Genomic DNA, 17,406 nt, shown 5'->3' with positions numbered 1-17,406 from the left:
TCCTTGGTAATATATTCTTTGTGTTCATTGAGTTGTTTTCTGATCTCCCTATATTGCCTTTCTGTGTTTTCTTGTATATCTCTGAGTATTTTTAAGATTTCTAGTTTAAATTCTCTGTCATTTAGCTCCAAGGCTTCTAATATTAAGTCTTTTCTCCATAGATTTTTTCACATCTATTTGTGTTACCTCTCTTTCTTTTGTATCCATAATATTCAATTTCCTCTTTCTTATCGGCATCTGAGGGTGGTTTTATTGATAGCACTAATTAGAATTAATAAAGAGTAAAAAGTAAAGAAAAAAAAAAAGGTAAAACACCCCACAAAAAAAAACAGTAATAATTTATTATTTCCCCCTTTTTTTCTCTCTTCTCTTTCCCTCCTCTCCCCTCCTCAGGGAAATATCGTGCCTATAATGGAGGGCCTGATTTGGGGTGAAGAGTTCAAGGGGCAAAAAAAAGGGAGTAGGGACCTACTAAATGCAAAAAAAAAAAAAGGAAGAAAATCTTAGACAAGCATAAGATGATTTGCTTGTAAGTGATGGTCAACTAAGAGATATAATGAGAGGGATAAGAGGGAACCAGAAAAAAGGACCAAAAAAGAATAATAAAGAAGAAAAAATAAAAATAATAAGTAAAAATCTGTTGTATTAAGTGGAGCGAAGACTAAATACAATGGAGACCTTGGGTTGGGAGGACCCAAAATGCCACAAAAATAAACAAACAAGAAAAAAAATAAAAACAAAAGCAAAAAAGAGAAATAAAGCCAAAAAAAAGCCTTGAGTCCCAAATTAACTAATTTGTTCGTGATTGAGGATTATATGGGAGGAAAGTAAAATGAGAAAAGAAAAAATGAATAGAAAGGAAAAAATAAGAAAAAGAGAAAAACGAAGGAAGAAATAAAATAGGAAGAGAAAAAAACAAAATAAAGCAAGACAAAAAAAAAAAACAAAAGAGGAGAGAGTGAGAGTTAAGTGTTTTGGAGTATAACCTTAAAGGAGGGTGAGGATAAAGAAGAAAAATAAAATGCAACACTCATGGGTAGTGTAGTTCAAGAAAGGGTAAGCATAAGATGGGCAGAGAATAGAAGGACCGAGGTGGAGGAAATAAAAGCAAAAAGATAGAAGAAACAAACTACAACAACAACAAAAAAAAATTAGTGGATCAAGTTGTAAAGTCTGTGGGTTTTTCTTGATTTTGAGAGGTTAACTTCTTCCTTTTTCTTTTCTCTCCCTCTTCCTGGTCGGTGAACTCTGTACCCCAGGCTCTGCCCCTGTGTCACTCTTAGGTAGGGATTTGCAGTTGATGGGATTCTATGGCAATGTCATATAATTGGCTTTAGTCTTGCTGGAAGTAAAGGCTTGTTGGCGTTTGCAGGGTCCAACGATGAGAGAGTTTGCTTTCCTGGAGTCTCTCTCCTAGTCCCCCCTTTCTGAATTAGCAGCCTGGTGATCCAGCTATAAGGCTGCAACTGCTTCTGCCTGGGGAGTAAGAGGCTCAAAGAGCTGGGAAATCCCCACTCTATCCCCACGCAGTGCAAGGCTTTGGGAAAGGCTCTGAGAGTCAGGGCCTCCAGTGTAATCAGGCGGGGGTGGGAGTCAATTGTTGTCAAGGTGACTGTTCAGTGCCTATCATTTAGTTGGACCTCTCAACCCAGGCTTTCCACACTTTGTAGCCTGTTTTTGCAGGGAAGAAGAGGCACTAGTCTCTGCTTACGACTAGTGTAGTATAGACCTTATTATCTGCCAAGTCCTTCTTGTTAGCGTTTATCCCTGAATATGGAGGCTCTATCAATCAGAGGTTGCCCCCGTCCCTTTAGCGAGAGGCACTAAAAAATATCACGCCTCTTGTCTTGGATCGCTGAACTGAGAGAGATCTTATCAATTAGAACCGAGGGTGCGCAGATTTTATGGGTTAAGCTAATTTCAGTGATTGGGACGCAGCTGTGCTTCCGAAGGTATTTTAGGCTGCCTGCGCGCCCCTCCCCCTACGCTTGATTGTTAGCTTGAATGGCTGGGTGAGGTGCCCCGTTCACGGAGGGAATCTCCCAAGCCTCTCCCGCTCTCCCCGCCGCTGGCGGCTGGACCGCACCGGGCGCAGGATAATGGAGTCCCCTGGGTGTGCGGGCCAGCAGGGCACCCTGGGCACGTGGAATGCCCAAGGCACGTGCGCAAATGGGGCGCTCCGGGCACCGGTGGCCGGCGACCCCCACTCGCAGTGTGCGGGCCGCTGGGAACGTCAGCGGTGCTCAACCGGACCGGGCGCGCTCGCGGCGGCTCGCGGGGGCTCGCGGCGGCTCACGGTTCCCAAGTATATGGGCTGACTCACCACAGGCGCACTTCCTTGCGGTTTGAAAGAACGTCCCTGTGGTAGATTCCTCCACACCCTCGTCTCTCAGATTCAAGTGATAACAGTCCTTTCGCTATCAGTTTGTGTGGAACTCCGGAATGCTCCGAGGATAAATTTTTCTGTTTCTAGTTGATAAATTTGTTGTGATTTAGGGGAGAGCTGTCGGAAGCGCTGCTCACGGCGCCATTTCCGTGACGTCACCTCCTCACCTTTTATTCTTGAGGTAAAAATCACCTGAACATATTTTGATTAAATGTGGAATTGGCATTAATAACCCATTTAAATGCACTGTTTCATTGATTTTGACAACTTATGAGTGTCCTGTGTTATATTTTAATAATTTGTTCTGGAGAAACTAACTTCTCAGAAATGACAGTGCAGGCTGCTTCAGCTCTGCCTCCTATTTTCCATGTGTCCTTGGATAAGTCCCTTCCTTTCTCTGCCTTATTTCTGGCTATATTAGTCAGAAATTGCAAACTAACCATCTCTGAGCTAAAGGTGGCTGACAGGTTTTGATTGGTCTGTACTTATTTTAAAGTTGATTAAAAATGGAGAGATTTTTATAAAACAATAGAGATTTCCAACTTCTTTTAAAAAATTGAAAAATCTATGCTAAGTCTACATTCCCTTATAGCAACAATCAATAGGAACTGCGTAAATATAGAATGCTTTCTTTAACTAGAGAGCATTTTCTAGTTTTCTGTAGTTCCTACGACTCCCTATTGCATCACTCTTACCTGCTTTACTTTTAATGTTTCTCCACATTTTTCCTTGTAGACATTTGAGCCAGAGATCTAATCCATTATATATGATCTTTCATGTCCATTCAACTTCAACATTCAATGATTCTATGTGAAGTAAGGAAAATATTTTAGTTACTACTGATACACATAAGAACATAAATATATCTAAAAAATGTTGAGTGAAAAAAACCTAGACACAAAAGAGTAAGTGATATCTTCTGAAGTTCTAGAGCAGTCAAATTCAGTCAATAGTGCTACAATTCTGAACAGTAATTACCTCTGGGATTAAGGGTTTTGAATGGGAAGAACCACAAAGAAACTTTCTGAGTATTGGTGATGTAAATATACAATATTTTGATCTGAGTGGCTGTCACATGAATATATGCATATGCAAAAAGTCACTGAAGATTTGTGTATTGTGTGGTGTGTGAATTGTACATTGTCTTTTAGGCAACACACTAATAAAACAATGGTGTTCAGTGGTTCTCAAGTGCTAGTCTTCAAAAGGTGGCATCAGAATAATCTGAGTTTTACCCTTAAAAGCAGATTCCCAGGTCCCAGTGAATACCTACTGTTCCAGAATGAATAGAGGTAAAGCCTTGCAATCTATATTTTAAAGTACATGATTTCTACAAAGGAGCCAGATATGAGGACTTGTTCTTTTTCTGTGTCTGGTGCTTTTTTTTTTTTTTTTAGTGAGAGGAGGGGTGATAGTGAGGCAGACTCCCGCATGTGCCCCAACCAGGATCTACCCAGCAAACCACATCTGGGGCTGATGCTCATGTATTGAGTTATTTTTATCCCCTGAGGTTGACATGCTCAGACCAACTGAGCCATCCTCAGGACCTGGGACCATCGACCTAATTGAGCCACTGGCTGTGGAAGAGGAAAAGGGAGAGAAGGGGGAGTGGGGAGAAGCAGATGGTTGCTTTTTCTGTGTGCCCTGACTGGGAATCGAACCCAGGACTTCCATATGCCTGGCCGACGCTCTATTCACTGAGCCACCAGTCAGGGTTGTCTGGCACTTTTAAATCTACTTCTGAATGATTTAATTTGTTGGTGTGTAGTTGGGATGAAGAGAGGAGAAGGAACTCAAACCCATCAAAACCATTTCGAGCAAAGATTTGTTTCTGGCTTACTTAGACATATGGTTGTGGGTGGTGGAGAAGTGTGTGCGTGTAGGGGATTGACTGGTGAGAGAATGCTGGTTTCAAAGAAAAAATAATTCTAATGCTTTTCCAAAGTTTCACAGGAAGGTCAGGACAATTTTATCAAGCTAACTAGATTATTTGAAGGCTAGAGAGTGAACTGATGGTCAAAATACTTAATTCATTCTAGGTTCTGAAAAATTGGTGGCAGGGTCTGTCTTCAGCACAATTTTGTCTTCTACCCTGCCTACCTGCTTTTGGATAACTTTCCCCTAAGTATTGGATAGCTTTACCCCTGGTATTCTGTAGAGCACAATCTCATCCTCTCCGGTGTAAGTCAATGACTTTTTCTGCTTCTCTTCAAGGAAGAATTTATATTTTTAAAGGGATTCTCAGAAAGCAATATTTAGTGTTTAACCCCATGATGACTCTTGGATGATTATGCTTCAAGATGGTAGCAGCAGGACAGCAGGAGAGAGATTTTTAGCATAAAACTAATTATGCTTGTTAAGACAGTTCAGAGTTTACACTTTGAGCTTACTTGCACTCAGAATAGACCTCAGTTTCTTCCTCTGTAAAATAAACATTTCCTGAGAGATAACACAAGGACACAGTACCAGAAAGTCCCAAAGTTGAGAATCTTAATACCCAAACCTAGATACAGCTTTGTGTATCCATTAAGGTAGAAATGAAGGTATATAATGTAGTTGATATATTTGCAAAAGCTTTGAACACTTACAGAGTAACTAAAACCTTTACTTTGCCATGTTTTTTCCTCCAAAATAAATCAACTCAGGTGATATATTTGTCTGCTTAAGAAAGGATATGTGGGCCTTTGAATACATGTTGTTTTTGAAACTATTTTTTTTACCTTATTTTCACTGTCTGAAAATTTGCCATTCTACATTTATCATTCCTCTTCTATTAAGAAAAAAAATATATTGTTTGCATTAACTATTGCCTCTGCATGAGTTTGTCTGGTGTCCTTCCAAAATTTATCTATTAAATTTCTTCATATACCATAACCTCAGAATGTGACCTTATTTGGAAATAAGGTCTTTACAGACATAATTTGTTAAGATGAGTTCATACTGAATTAGCAGGGGCTCTAAATCTAATGACTGGTGTCCTGATTGGAAGACCATGTGAACATAAAGAAGCATAAACAGGGAGGGCCATGTGAAGGTGGAGGCAGGGATTGGAGTGAAGCAGTAACAAACCAAGGCATGCCAGGAACCACCAAAAACTAGAAGAGTCAAAGACGGATTCCTCCCTAGAGCCTGTAGAAGAAAGATGGCCTTACAGACACCTTGATTTTGGACTAGAGGCCTTTAAAACTTTGAGAAAATAAATTTGTCAATATATTTCATTTATGTTATAGCAGTTCTAGGAAACTAATAATCCTCTTATACTAAATCCTGGAAGAGGGGACCTTGGTGGGGCATTCTATGAAGTCACTGATGCTTCAGTGGGAAAGCACTGGATTGGGGATAAGTGCAACTAGAAAGAGTAAAAGGCCCTCGAAATCAGAAGAAGGAAAAGATAGCAACATTTTGCAAACTGTACAGCCAAAGACCAGCCATGTAAAGAATAATCTTAAAAAGCCTCATTCTGTTATTCCTATTGAGGAAAATTTTCTGTCCTATGTCAATATGGAGTCAACAGTGAGCAGTTGTTACCTTAGTTGAGTGCTCAGGAACTAGGAGTTGAAAACAACTTCCACACCCTTGAGACATGAGCCTTGTCCGATATTTTTTCCTCCCAAGAAATCATCACTTGTAAGTGGCCTGACCTCAGGGTGATTTACACAAGACTAAAGAGTTTGGGAACAAGTGGGACAATGCACTCCATGTGGCCCCTATTCCTCTGTCTCAATCAGAATTGAAATTTTGCCATTATCTTTTAAAATAATCTTTTTAAGTTGTTTTGGTTGTTTGCCTTTTTGAAAACTCATTTGGTTATTCATTTTTAACCTTCCTTTTTCTGGAATACCTTTCTAGAATTGCCTAAATTTGGCTTTTTTTTTTCTGCATCAGGTGATATTTCATTTCTTTCACAAATAGAGACATATATCTGACTGTAATGCATCAATTCTGTATGTTGCTATTTTGGTACCCCTGTATACAGTGTGGACTTTTGTTGACCTGGAGCATGGTATTTGAGGCAGATATATAATAAATGTAGAAATTCGCTACATAGTAGATTTGGTGGTGTGACTTGAAGGGTCGGTCAGAGATGTCTTTTCCTAATTCTGCAACAAAGAAAAAAAATAACTGCTTACTTAATTTTCCTTTGATTGACCTGATAGCAATGCTCATTTACGTCCTTAGGTAGGCCTCACCTATTTTGTTCTCTGTTCCACACAATGTCCGTGAAATGATCATTTATGATAGTTATTGGAGAGCACAAATTAGTGTGCATTGTAGTCTTTATTTACATTATGATTCTTAAACCCATGTTCTTCTGGACTTACTGGGTTAAGGGTCAAAAAACATGTTTTTTCACTGACTATGAATCTCACACTGGTAATTCTATCTTTGCAAAAATCCTGTAATATCTTTTAGAGGGAATTGGCAATGTTTGTTTTTCTCTCCCAGCCTGACTTGAAAAATCCCAAGTCTGAATGCATTGGGGAAATAAATTTAATGGGTACAGTACTAGTATTAAAAATAAAAGATCTCAGTTCTAGTGGTTGTAAGGAGCAAATAGTTTGAAGATGTTATTTTCTATCATTTTCACTATTTAATGTTATCTTAATATTTACTTGTCTTCTCACTTATTACCTGTTTCTTCCAATAAAAGTAACCTTATTAGGACAGGAAATCTATCTTATTCTCCACTGTTTCTCTAGTGCCTAAAATGGTGTCTGGTACTTACTAGGAGCTCAAAAAATAGTTGTGAAATGAATTAATATATTAATGACTCATATACTCTTCTAGTTAGGGAAGCTGTAAAGGCCAAGTAACCTAGAGTCTCACTCAACATCCTCTGAACATCTTCGACAAACACTCATCCAGTACCGCCTTAAGACAGGGAGCTCACCATCTCCCTAGAAAGCTTGTTTTATTATTGCCTGAGCGGTATTTCTTAGGTTGAGTTCAAATCTCTCACTAAAAAGTTCACTTTGAGTCTTTATCCTGCCTTTTGAAGACACACTGAATAAGTTCTAATTTTCAATCTAATGGCTCTTCAAGTTTGTGAGGACTGTACTGATATTCTACACAAATTTTCTCTATTTGAAACAGCCTCAGTTGCTTTAACCCTTTCTCACACGATGTCTTTGAGTATCCTTTTATGACTATTTATTTTTGCCTCAACATTTTGGTTTGGCAAGTGTGCAGTGTGGTATAAGTAGCCTCTCTTTGCTCAACAGAAGTCCATTTATATCAGCAGTTCATGAATATATTCAACATGTTTCATATCTTACTGTCCTATGATTCATACCATATTTCACCCTTTTGTTCACAAAGACATCATTAGAGACAGTGTGAAATAATTTGCTAAAATCCAGATATATCAGGTCTACATCATTTCATTAATTTGCTTGTATAACAACTTTATCTAAAAATAAAATGAGGTTAATTGGCTTAGTAAAGCAATACCAGCTCTTTATACTTCCTATTCTTTTTGAATGATCATAATCTATGTGTTTGAGATGACTGATGCCAAAATGTTTGGGAAATTTAAAAGCAGTCAAGAACTTAAAAATATCATTATAACTGTTATGAACTTTTAGAAAAAAATATATATATACACACACACATATGTATAGATAGATAGAATATTATGTGTAGGTGTTCTCTGTATTTCTGACAAGAACATAATGGGGAAATAGTTAATATTGTCAGTACTGACAATAAATCCTTATAATTAGACTTCTAAATTAGTGCTTAAGCAAGATGAGTAGAAGAAATACAAATTACCCTTGGTCTATTGTTTCATTATGTCAAGACACAGCCTCAAAAATATAACAATACATCTGGTCTTATTTGGAATGTTTTTAAACAATGATAAAAGACATTTTTTCTCTTTTTTATCTCTCCAGTAAAACACGTATTCAAAGAATGTAGTCTGCAGGACATCTGGAGGATGACCTTCTATATTCAGAGTCTTTGCCACCCTCTCAACTTCTATTGTTCCAGGTAGCACTACATTTTCTTGTTTGTAAGAGTGAATAAAATGACAGTGTGTAAGTTCACTTTAGATATTTCTGTCTTTCTGAGATAGTAAAAATAAAATATTTTTGTACCTGAGGCACAGATTAATTATACATCTAGTCTTAACCTAAGAGATTCTCATCAAATTAAAGTATTTGAACTTATCAAAAACAAGGACTTTTAGACATTGAAAAGAATTCAAATGCATTCTCTCTCTCTCTACTGACACCTTCCCATTTCTTTTCTTCCATCTTTCTTTCAAATCATGTTCTAGTTTTTTCTCCAAATTAAAATCTTTCCCTTTTTAGGCATTTGTCAATTTGATTAACAGGTTTCCTGACAGCTCAAAGATACTGATTTCTTAAGTATAGACTAAACATAAGCAATATTTCATTATTTGACTATAAAGATTCAATACATCCTGTTTTCTTAAAGCTTGAATTTTAATAAACATTAGTTTTCCTTGAGCTTAAATTTGGTCATTTTTCATACTACTTTTGTAATATCTACATTTTAATCACTTTTATTATTAATTGCTTATATTTTTAAAAAATTGACTCTGAAATTTAATTTCCATTTTATCAGTATTCTAAACATTAGATTTTTGAATCATGAACTTGACATGTTAGATGTTAAAAACAAAAAAAAAGTTGTCTATGTACTATCAACAATTATTTACAAAACACCAGTAGTATACATATATAACCAAATAGTCAGACACCTCTTGTCATTACTTCCATAGCCTTAATTTCAAGCATGTCTGTCTGAATCAAATGACCTAAAATACTGTGTCCATGCTCAATTCTGCTATTTCTAAAAAAAAAAGCCAAAACAGCAAATCAAACAAAAGCAAAACAACACAGTACTTCACTAACTTACAAGTATTAGTATTTTTTGTCTTGAATTATTATCATAAAAAGTAATTCATAATTAAAAGTAAGATTTCAAGATATACAAAGGTTTTGGTTTTTAGCAAAGATATATAGCAATTTTCTCACAAACCTTTGAGATGGTTTAAAAGGGGTCATTACAAACAAAGAATATACTTTCAATGTACTGACCAGGTGAAATTTATGTCACTTAATGTTACCTCCTGGATTATAGACTGATACAACATGACATTTATATATGATATTATATTTCAGATGAGAACTTAGGAAAAATCACAGTGAAGGTCTTCATGCTATTAATTGGTCCTAGAACATTGGACAATGAAGCTAGAGGTACAATAGAATAGATTAGTCGTACTCGTTTTCTAAAATGTATTAGAATTACCTGGAGGGTTTCTTTTTTTAAAAAATAATTTTATTTTTTTAATGGGGCGACATCAATAAATCAGGATACATATATTCAAAGATAACATGTCCAGGTTATCTTGTCGTTCAATTATGTTGCATACCCATCACCCAAAGTCAGATTGTCCTCTGTCACCTTCTATCTAGTTTTCTTTGTGCCCCTCCCCCTCCCCCTTTCCCTCTCCCTCTCCCCCCTCCCCCCCGTAACCACCACACTCTTATCAATGTCTCTTAGTCTCACTTTTATGTCCCACCTATGTATGGAGTAATGCAGTTCCTGGTTTTTTCTGATTTACTTATTTCACTTCGTATAATGTTATCAAGATCCCAGCATTTTGCTGTAAATGATCCAATGTCATCATTTCTTATGGCTGAGTAGTATTCCATAGTGTATATGTGCCACATCTTCTTTATCCAGTCATCTGTTGATGGGCTTTTTAGTTGTTTCCATGTCCTGGCCACTGTGAACAATGCTGCAATGAACATGGGGCTGCATGTGTCTTTACGTATCAATGTTTCTGAGTTTTTGGGGTATATACCCAGTAGAGAGATTGCTGGGTCATAAGGTAGTTCTATTTTCAGTTTTTTGAGGAAGCACTATACTTTCTTCCATAATGGTTGTACTACTTTACATTCCCACCAACAGTGGATGAGGGTTCCTTTTTCTCCACAGCCTCTCCAACATTTGCTATTACCTGTCTTGTTAATAATAGCTAATCTAACAGGTGTGAGGTGGTATCTCATTGCAGTTTTGATTTGCATTTCTCTAATAACTAATGAAGATGAGCATCTTTTCATATATCTGTTGGCCATTTGTATTTCTTCCTGGGAGAAGTGTCTGTTCATGTTGGAGGGTTTCTTAAAGCAGAAATTTCTGGGACCCACTCCCAGAGTTTCTGACTCTGTAGGTATGAGATGAAGCTTGAGAATTTTCATTTCTTAAAAGTTCACAGCTGATGCTGATACTGCTGGTCTGATGGACCACACTTTGAGAAACATTAGATTAAAGCCACATATGGTAAAGAAGTTCCATGTTCTTCAGAATAGATGACATCAACATTCTCATAGAATGTAAATAAAAGTTTAAAAGCCACATAGCAGAATATTTATTGAGCATCTACTGTGTTTGATGTACTTGCTAGATGTTTTACACATAAATTTAATTTTATTTTATTTTGGCTTCATTATCCCTATTTTTCAGATAAAAAGGAAATTTGTCAAGGTTAACATTCCCAAGGACTCACAGATAGTAGCTGACAGAGCTAACTCAAACCCATGTCTTTCAAAGCCTATAGTTTCCTTATTTGATCATTTTGTCAAATCAATTATTTTTTAATATACATAAATATGACTTTTGCTTAAAGAAAAAATATTATCTAGTGGAAGTGCAGTGAGAAAAGTGCCAGTACAATCAGGTTCCAACTCGACTCTGCCACTAATTTTTTCATTGATATATCAATTTATGTAACCCCCATCCACTCATTTATCCATCATCCCTCTATCAATTCATCTATCCGTTTGCCCATTCATCAAGCATTTGAGCATTCACAGTGTTTTAGCTTCTCATAATGTATAAACATCCCTTTTCAAACTTTACTTTTCTAGTATGTGCAATGAGAAAGTTGGACTAGATGATTTAGAAGGCTTCTTGCATTCTTTAAAGCCAGATGATACCCACAGTTTATATTTTTTCAGCAATAAAAATGCAGATCTTTGGAGGCAAATAATATATGCCTCTTAAAAATGAATTTATAGGAATATCCTTTGTGGCTACGGAGCATTAGTTGTATATGAAAAACACATCTTATTAGTACCACAAAAATATCAATAAAATTGGGACATAGTTGAAGACTGTGGTAATTGTAGCAATGCTATTTTCAATATTTGTAAACATATAAATAACAATTTTATAAAAAGCTTAATTTACTAGATTCTAACAAGCTTAAGAGTATTCATGTATTAAGGGATTTATATTTAATAAATAGTTAAAACCAAATGCAGGATTTGTAACTAGTACTTAGGAGAGTTTAAAATTTTAAATTCTCCAAGTAAATTGAATCATATTCACTTATTACTTTATGAGGAAAACTTTTCATTTGATATGAAAAATATTTTTTTGCTGAAATTATTCTTTCTGATTTCTTTGTACCCTTAAGAAAACACTTAAGAGGATCCCAAAATGAAACCCTGTGAGTGGTGATTGTAAAAAGTCAATGATAAAGTGAGCAAAGGACCTGAATAGACACTCTTCAAAGAAGAGATACAGATGGCTAATAAGCACACAAAAAGATGATCAACCTCACTAGTCATCAGAGAAGTGCTAATGAAAACTATATGAAATATTACCTCACACTTTTCAGAATGGTTATCATCAATAAATCAACAAACAACAAGTGTTGGTGAAGGTGTGAAAAAAAGGGAACCCTGTAGACTGTTGGCGGGAATTCAGATTGGTGCAGCCACTGTAGAAAACAGTATGGAATCTCCTCAAAAATTAAAAATGAAACTGCCTATGACCCAACAATTCCACTTATGGAAATATATCCAAAGAAACTCAAAACACTGATTCTAAAGAATATATGCACTCCTATGTTCATTACAGCATTATTTATTAATACAATAGCTAAGATATGGAAGCAGCCCAAGTGTCCATCAGATGAGTGGATAAAAAGGCTGTAGTACATTTATACAATAGTATACTATTTGGCCATAAAAAAGAAGAAAATCTTACCTTTTGTGAGAGCATAGATGGACTTGGAGAGTATTATGCTAAGTGAAATAAGCCAGTCAGAGAAAGACTACTATCATATGATTTCACTTATATGTGGAATGTAATGAACAAAATAAATTTTCAAAATAAAAACAGACTTATAGAAAGAGAAAAGACTGACAGCTGTCTGAGTGGAGGGGGTAGGTGGCCTAGATGAAAAAGGTGAAGGGATTAAGACAAAAAATATTTTATAGACATGGACAACAGTATGGTGATCACTAGAGGGAAAGGTGGGAGGTTTGAAGTGGTTCTAGAGGTGATAAATGGTGATAGAAGGAGACTTGACTTAGGGTGGTGAATACACAATACAATATACAGACAATGTACTGTACAATGGTACACTTGAAATTTATATAATTTTATTAACCAATGTCACCCCAATAAGTTTAATAAAATATTTAAAAAGCCATGATAGTCAGGTTTTCCAAGCAAATGCCAAATGTCTAGAATTGAATGACAGTATGACATTTCTTACACAGACCTTGCATTTTGGGTTAAGTTTGACAATAAAATGAATAGGAATTTTTACCACATCTATGTTTACAGCTCTAAATTAGTTCAGAATTTACAACTTCATCAGTCTTCCGTAATTGATGAGAGCAAAAATATCTATAAAAACTGTAATTAGTCAAAGAAGCCTCAAATTTACGCCCATTTTAAAATTACATTTAATATGTATCTATATGGAAGATTCATTATCTGAGGCGTTTCCAGAGCCAGAGTAATTTGAATATGTTTGTTAATTTTATCAGTTTTTCTTTCTTTCTCTCTTTCTCTCCTTTTCCTTCCTTCCTTCCTTCCTTCCTTCCTTCCTTCCTTCCTTCCTTCCTTCCTTCCTTCCTTCCTTCCTTCCTTCCTTCTTTCCCTTCTCCTCTTTTCCTCATTCTTCCTCTTCCTCCTTTTCTTCCTCCTCTTCCTCTTCCTCTTCCTCTTCCTCCGCCTCCTCCTCCTCCTCCTCTTCTCTCTCCTTCTTCTCCTCCTCCTCCTCCTCCTCCTCCTCCTCCTCCTCCTTCTTCTTCTTCTTCTTCTTCTTCTTCTTCTTCTTCTTCTTCTTCTTCTTCTTCTTCTTCTTCTTCTTCTTCTCCTCCTCCTCCTCCTCCTCCTCCTCCTCCTCCTCCTCCTCCTCCTCCTCCTTCTTCCCAGGAATATAGTTAATAAAAAAAGTACAGACTATGAGGTGTTATATACATTTTATAGGCAGGCCATATTTTTTTTTCTAAGATGTCTAGAAGACAATAGGAAGACAGAAATATGGTGTTATCTGTCTAAGAGAAAAAGCAAACTTAGGAAAAGAAAATGAAATTTGATAGCAAGGCAAGACAGGTATTTGATTGCAAGTCTTCTTCCTTGTAAAAAGGACAGCATGACATAATCAACACTGTCTTTGTCAGCATTCTTATAGCAGCAAACATCTCTGAATTGTTCTAATAACTAATGGTCTCATCTGCAGTGCATTGAAGCAAAAACAATTAGAGCATTTATTGTCCTCTTTTCTAATAACCCTTTTGCATTATTGACATTTCTAAATAAGGAGCAAATAAACTTGAGACATTACACTCACAAAGGAGGAAAAAAAAGAACTTGACTGAAAGATGAATTCTCAGTCTTTTCACTTTGATGAAAGAGTTGTCACAAGAAACAAACCTGATCTGAAAATTCAAAACCTGCTTAGACTCTTGGGATTTGCCTATGAATGTTAACAAGGTATTTTTAAAGATGCATTATCATCAATTGACAACATGCTCCAAATACTGCCTATTTCTTCTTTAAGAGAACATTTTTTTTAATTGTTGTTGTTAGGGAATGTATTCCCTCACTGAAGAAAATACCCAGTCTCCTGTCAAAACGACATAGATTTAGGAAAAATGCTATAGCATTGAAGCTCACTTTTCAATATTCAGAATAAGCAAAAGGAGAGCAAGTTTCCCTCAACAGGAAGTTGGAAGCACACTAAACACTCCTTGTAAAATAAAACAGTTGGAGAAATACCATGTTCTTTCATTGGTTAGTTTTGATAGCAACTATGATTTTAAATAGTTATTGCAGACAAAAAATGCTCTGCTGATTTTGGAAGAAAATGGATTGATTCAGCTGTTCAGTGACCAACAGATGACTCAAGATAGTGTTTTTTCTTGCCCTGCACTCACACTTATCACTATACTTTATCCTGATTTCTCAATATAGTGAAAACAAATGGATTTTGTATAGGTAAAATAATAAACCTCATTAGATTTTAATTTGTCATCCTGGTGAAAAGGTATTACAAGAATAAAATTAAAAAAACTTTCTCTAGCCTTAGGATGGGAATTAAATAATTTCCCCCCTAACATATACGGAATTTAAACTGTAACTTCTAATATTGATTCCTGGCCAAGTGTTGAGGAACAAATTAACCTCATTTTTTCTTTCATTTAGCGTTTTAACTTCTTTTTATTCAAGTTTTTATTTGCTCCATGACATAACAGGCAGGTACTATATGGTTTGGGTGGAATGTTTCAACTAGTTTCAGAAGCTTTTACTCATAAAGACATTCCTAAATTTGTTCAGAAAACTCATAATTATTTTTTTCTGTTCATAAATTAAAATATGCCATGGTGGATTTTATTTCCTTTCATGGATATTAGCATGGATATCTGGATTTCAAAAAGTAAATGCTTAAAATGGCCATGAAGTCTCAAGAAATGGGAACATGTTTATAAAGTATAAATTCTATATAACTATACAATATTATTGATATTATAACCCTTTTATTTAGAAGCAACATTCTCGCCCAATCCTGTCATATCACAGATAAGGAATCTGTGACACAGAGAGATTTAATCTTGACAAGATCACACAGCTAGGCAGTTGCTGAGCCAGGACTAGAATCCAACTGATTTTATTCTTACTATAATGTTTTAAGAACTTAAGAGTTATGAAGACTAGAGGAACTTAAACTCTTTATATAATACTTGAACACATTCTTCCATGCACTTGAAAAAGTCCAACTTCTGCTTAATCACTTCTGTGATGAAAAACTTACTCTAAGAAACTTCTATTTTTCTTGGAAAATACTTATATGGTAGTAAAAGCTTCATATCTTCTACATACTAGATATTGTTTTGCTCTTTGAGGCTGAAAGAAGTTTTTCTTTTCTCATGACAAACCTTGAAATATTTGAAGGTAACTACTGTACCCTGACCTCTTTGATTCCTCAGACGAAACAGCTATATTTCTTTTAGCTTTTTATTTATGTTTTTATTTTTAGGGTTGTTTTTTCAGCACTTGCTATTTATCAGACACTGTGCTGAATACTGAGGATTTTAAGATGATTAAGATAGAACCCCTGCTTTCAAAGTGCTCTAGGTAGAGAGTAAAAAAAAATCATCAGTTGCGCTGTAAGTCTTGTGGTGGAGGTAAGCCTAGGGTACTTACAGGAACAAACCACAACCTGAGATGGGGTGAAGAATGTTAGAAAATGTTTTAAAAAGGTGATGTGCTTCAGGTGAGAGACAAAATCACAGTTGGAAGTGTAGGAAAAGAAGGAACATTTAAGACAATTTTTAGTTGGTCGACACGGTTGGAGTGAAGGGTCCTTGTGGATATATGGGACTACCAGGCAGAATCAGATTGCAGTGGCTTTCAAATTTCTTCACCTTTGTGGATGTTTGTATCTAACTGCAGACACCAGGATTGAACACAGAGTTCCCTTTCTCAAAACACTTCTCAATTCAGACTAAGATCCTACTTATTAGTTTTGGAACATCCTGTCGAGTCGTTTTGATCTCACAGCCACTGTAACTTTTAGTCAATTATTACATATATTGCTACTAATCCAAACCTTCTTTGATTGTGTTCTTGAAGAGTTGATTCTTGTACTAGATTGTGTACATATTTTCTTCATTATATTCCTTTATGTTATATTTTACTTGGTGTTCCTATCTATGGAGATCTTTTTTTTCTTTTAAAATTCTTACTCTCGAGGAGATGACGTCAGAGTAATGGCGGGGTACGAAGCGATACCGATAAATCTCCCCCAAAACTCAACAAGATCTTCAACCAGAAAGAGAAAAAACTATACATGGAGCCTCCAGATGCTTCGCAATACACCCAAAGGTATGGTCGAGTGAAAAATTGGCTAAATATATAACCAAACCCCGAAGGAAATAGGGAGTAAGAAATGCTCCGCCTTCCTCACTAACCTAAACAGGGAGGCTTTCTCTGGTAACTGTGAATATAGAAACTGAGGCAGGCAAAGGGGGTGAATAGATCCAGGCCGCGGCACAAACGGCCGAACCAGGCTGTGGCACGGAGATCCAAGCCGAGGAAAAACTGATCCTGTGGCAACCCGGGCAATACAAGCTAACACTCGCGCCAAACCCAAACAAAGAAAGACAAGTGGAGCGGCCATTTTACCCGGTCTCCTGGTCGGCGTGCGCGCAGTTAGTGGGCGAGAGGTTTCTTCCTAGGCCCCGGGAGTGGGTGCCCGTGTTGCCCCACGGAGAGGCAGGGTCAGAGGCCTTTCTGTGGGCCGAGGGCAGAGTCTCTGGGCAGCCCCAGCACCCTAGGAAAGCCACGCACAGGAGGGAGTGAGAACTAATTCCAACGGTGGAGATTTTCCGTGCTGGAGGGTGTTTCACTCAGAGGGAAACGCGGCCGGCCTCATATCCTGGTCTGCGCGCGCAGATAGTGAATGAGAGATTCCTCCGAGTGCCTCGGCAGTGCGCGCCTGTGTTATAGCACAGAGGAGCAGAGTCAGGGGCCTTTGTGTGGGCCAAAGCGGAATCTCGGGCCGCCCCAGCGCCTTGCAAAAGCCGCGCACGGAGACGGAGCGAGACTCAATTCCACCGGTGGAAATTTTCCCTGCGGTTGGGGGTTTCACTCAGAGCGTGAGACTGCTGGCCGGATATCCTGGTTTGCGCGCGCAGACAGTGAGTGAGAGTTTCCTCCAAGTGCCCCGGAAGTGGGCG

This window comes from Saccopteryx bilineata, chromosome X (assembly GCF_036850765.1).
Source record: "Saccopteryx bilineata isolate mSacBil1 chromosome X, mSacBil1_pri_phased_curated, whole genome shotgun sequence".
Classification (NCBI taxonomy): Eukaryota; Metazoa; Chordata; class Mammalia; order Chiroptera; family Emballonuridae; genus Saccopteryx; species Saccopteryx bilineata.
The sequence above is the reverse complement of the archived record's forward strand: the minus strand, read 5'-3'. Positions refer to the sequence as shown.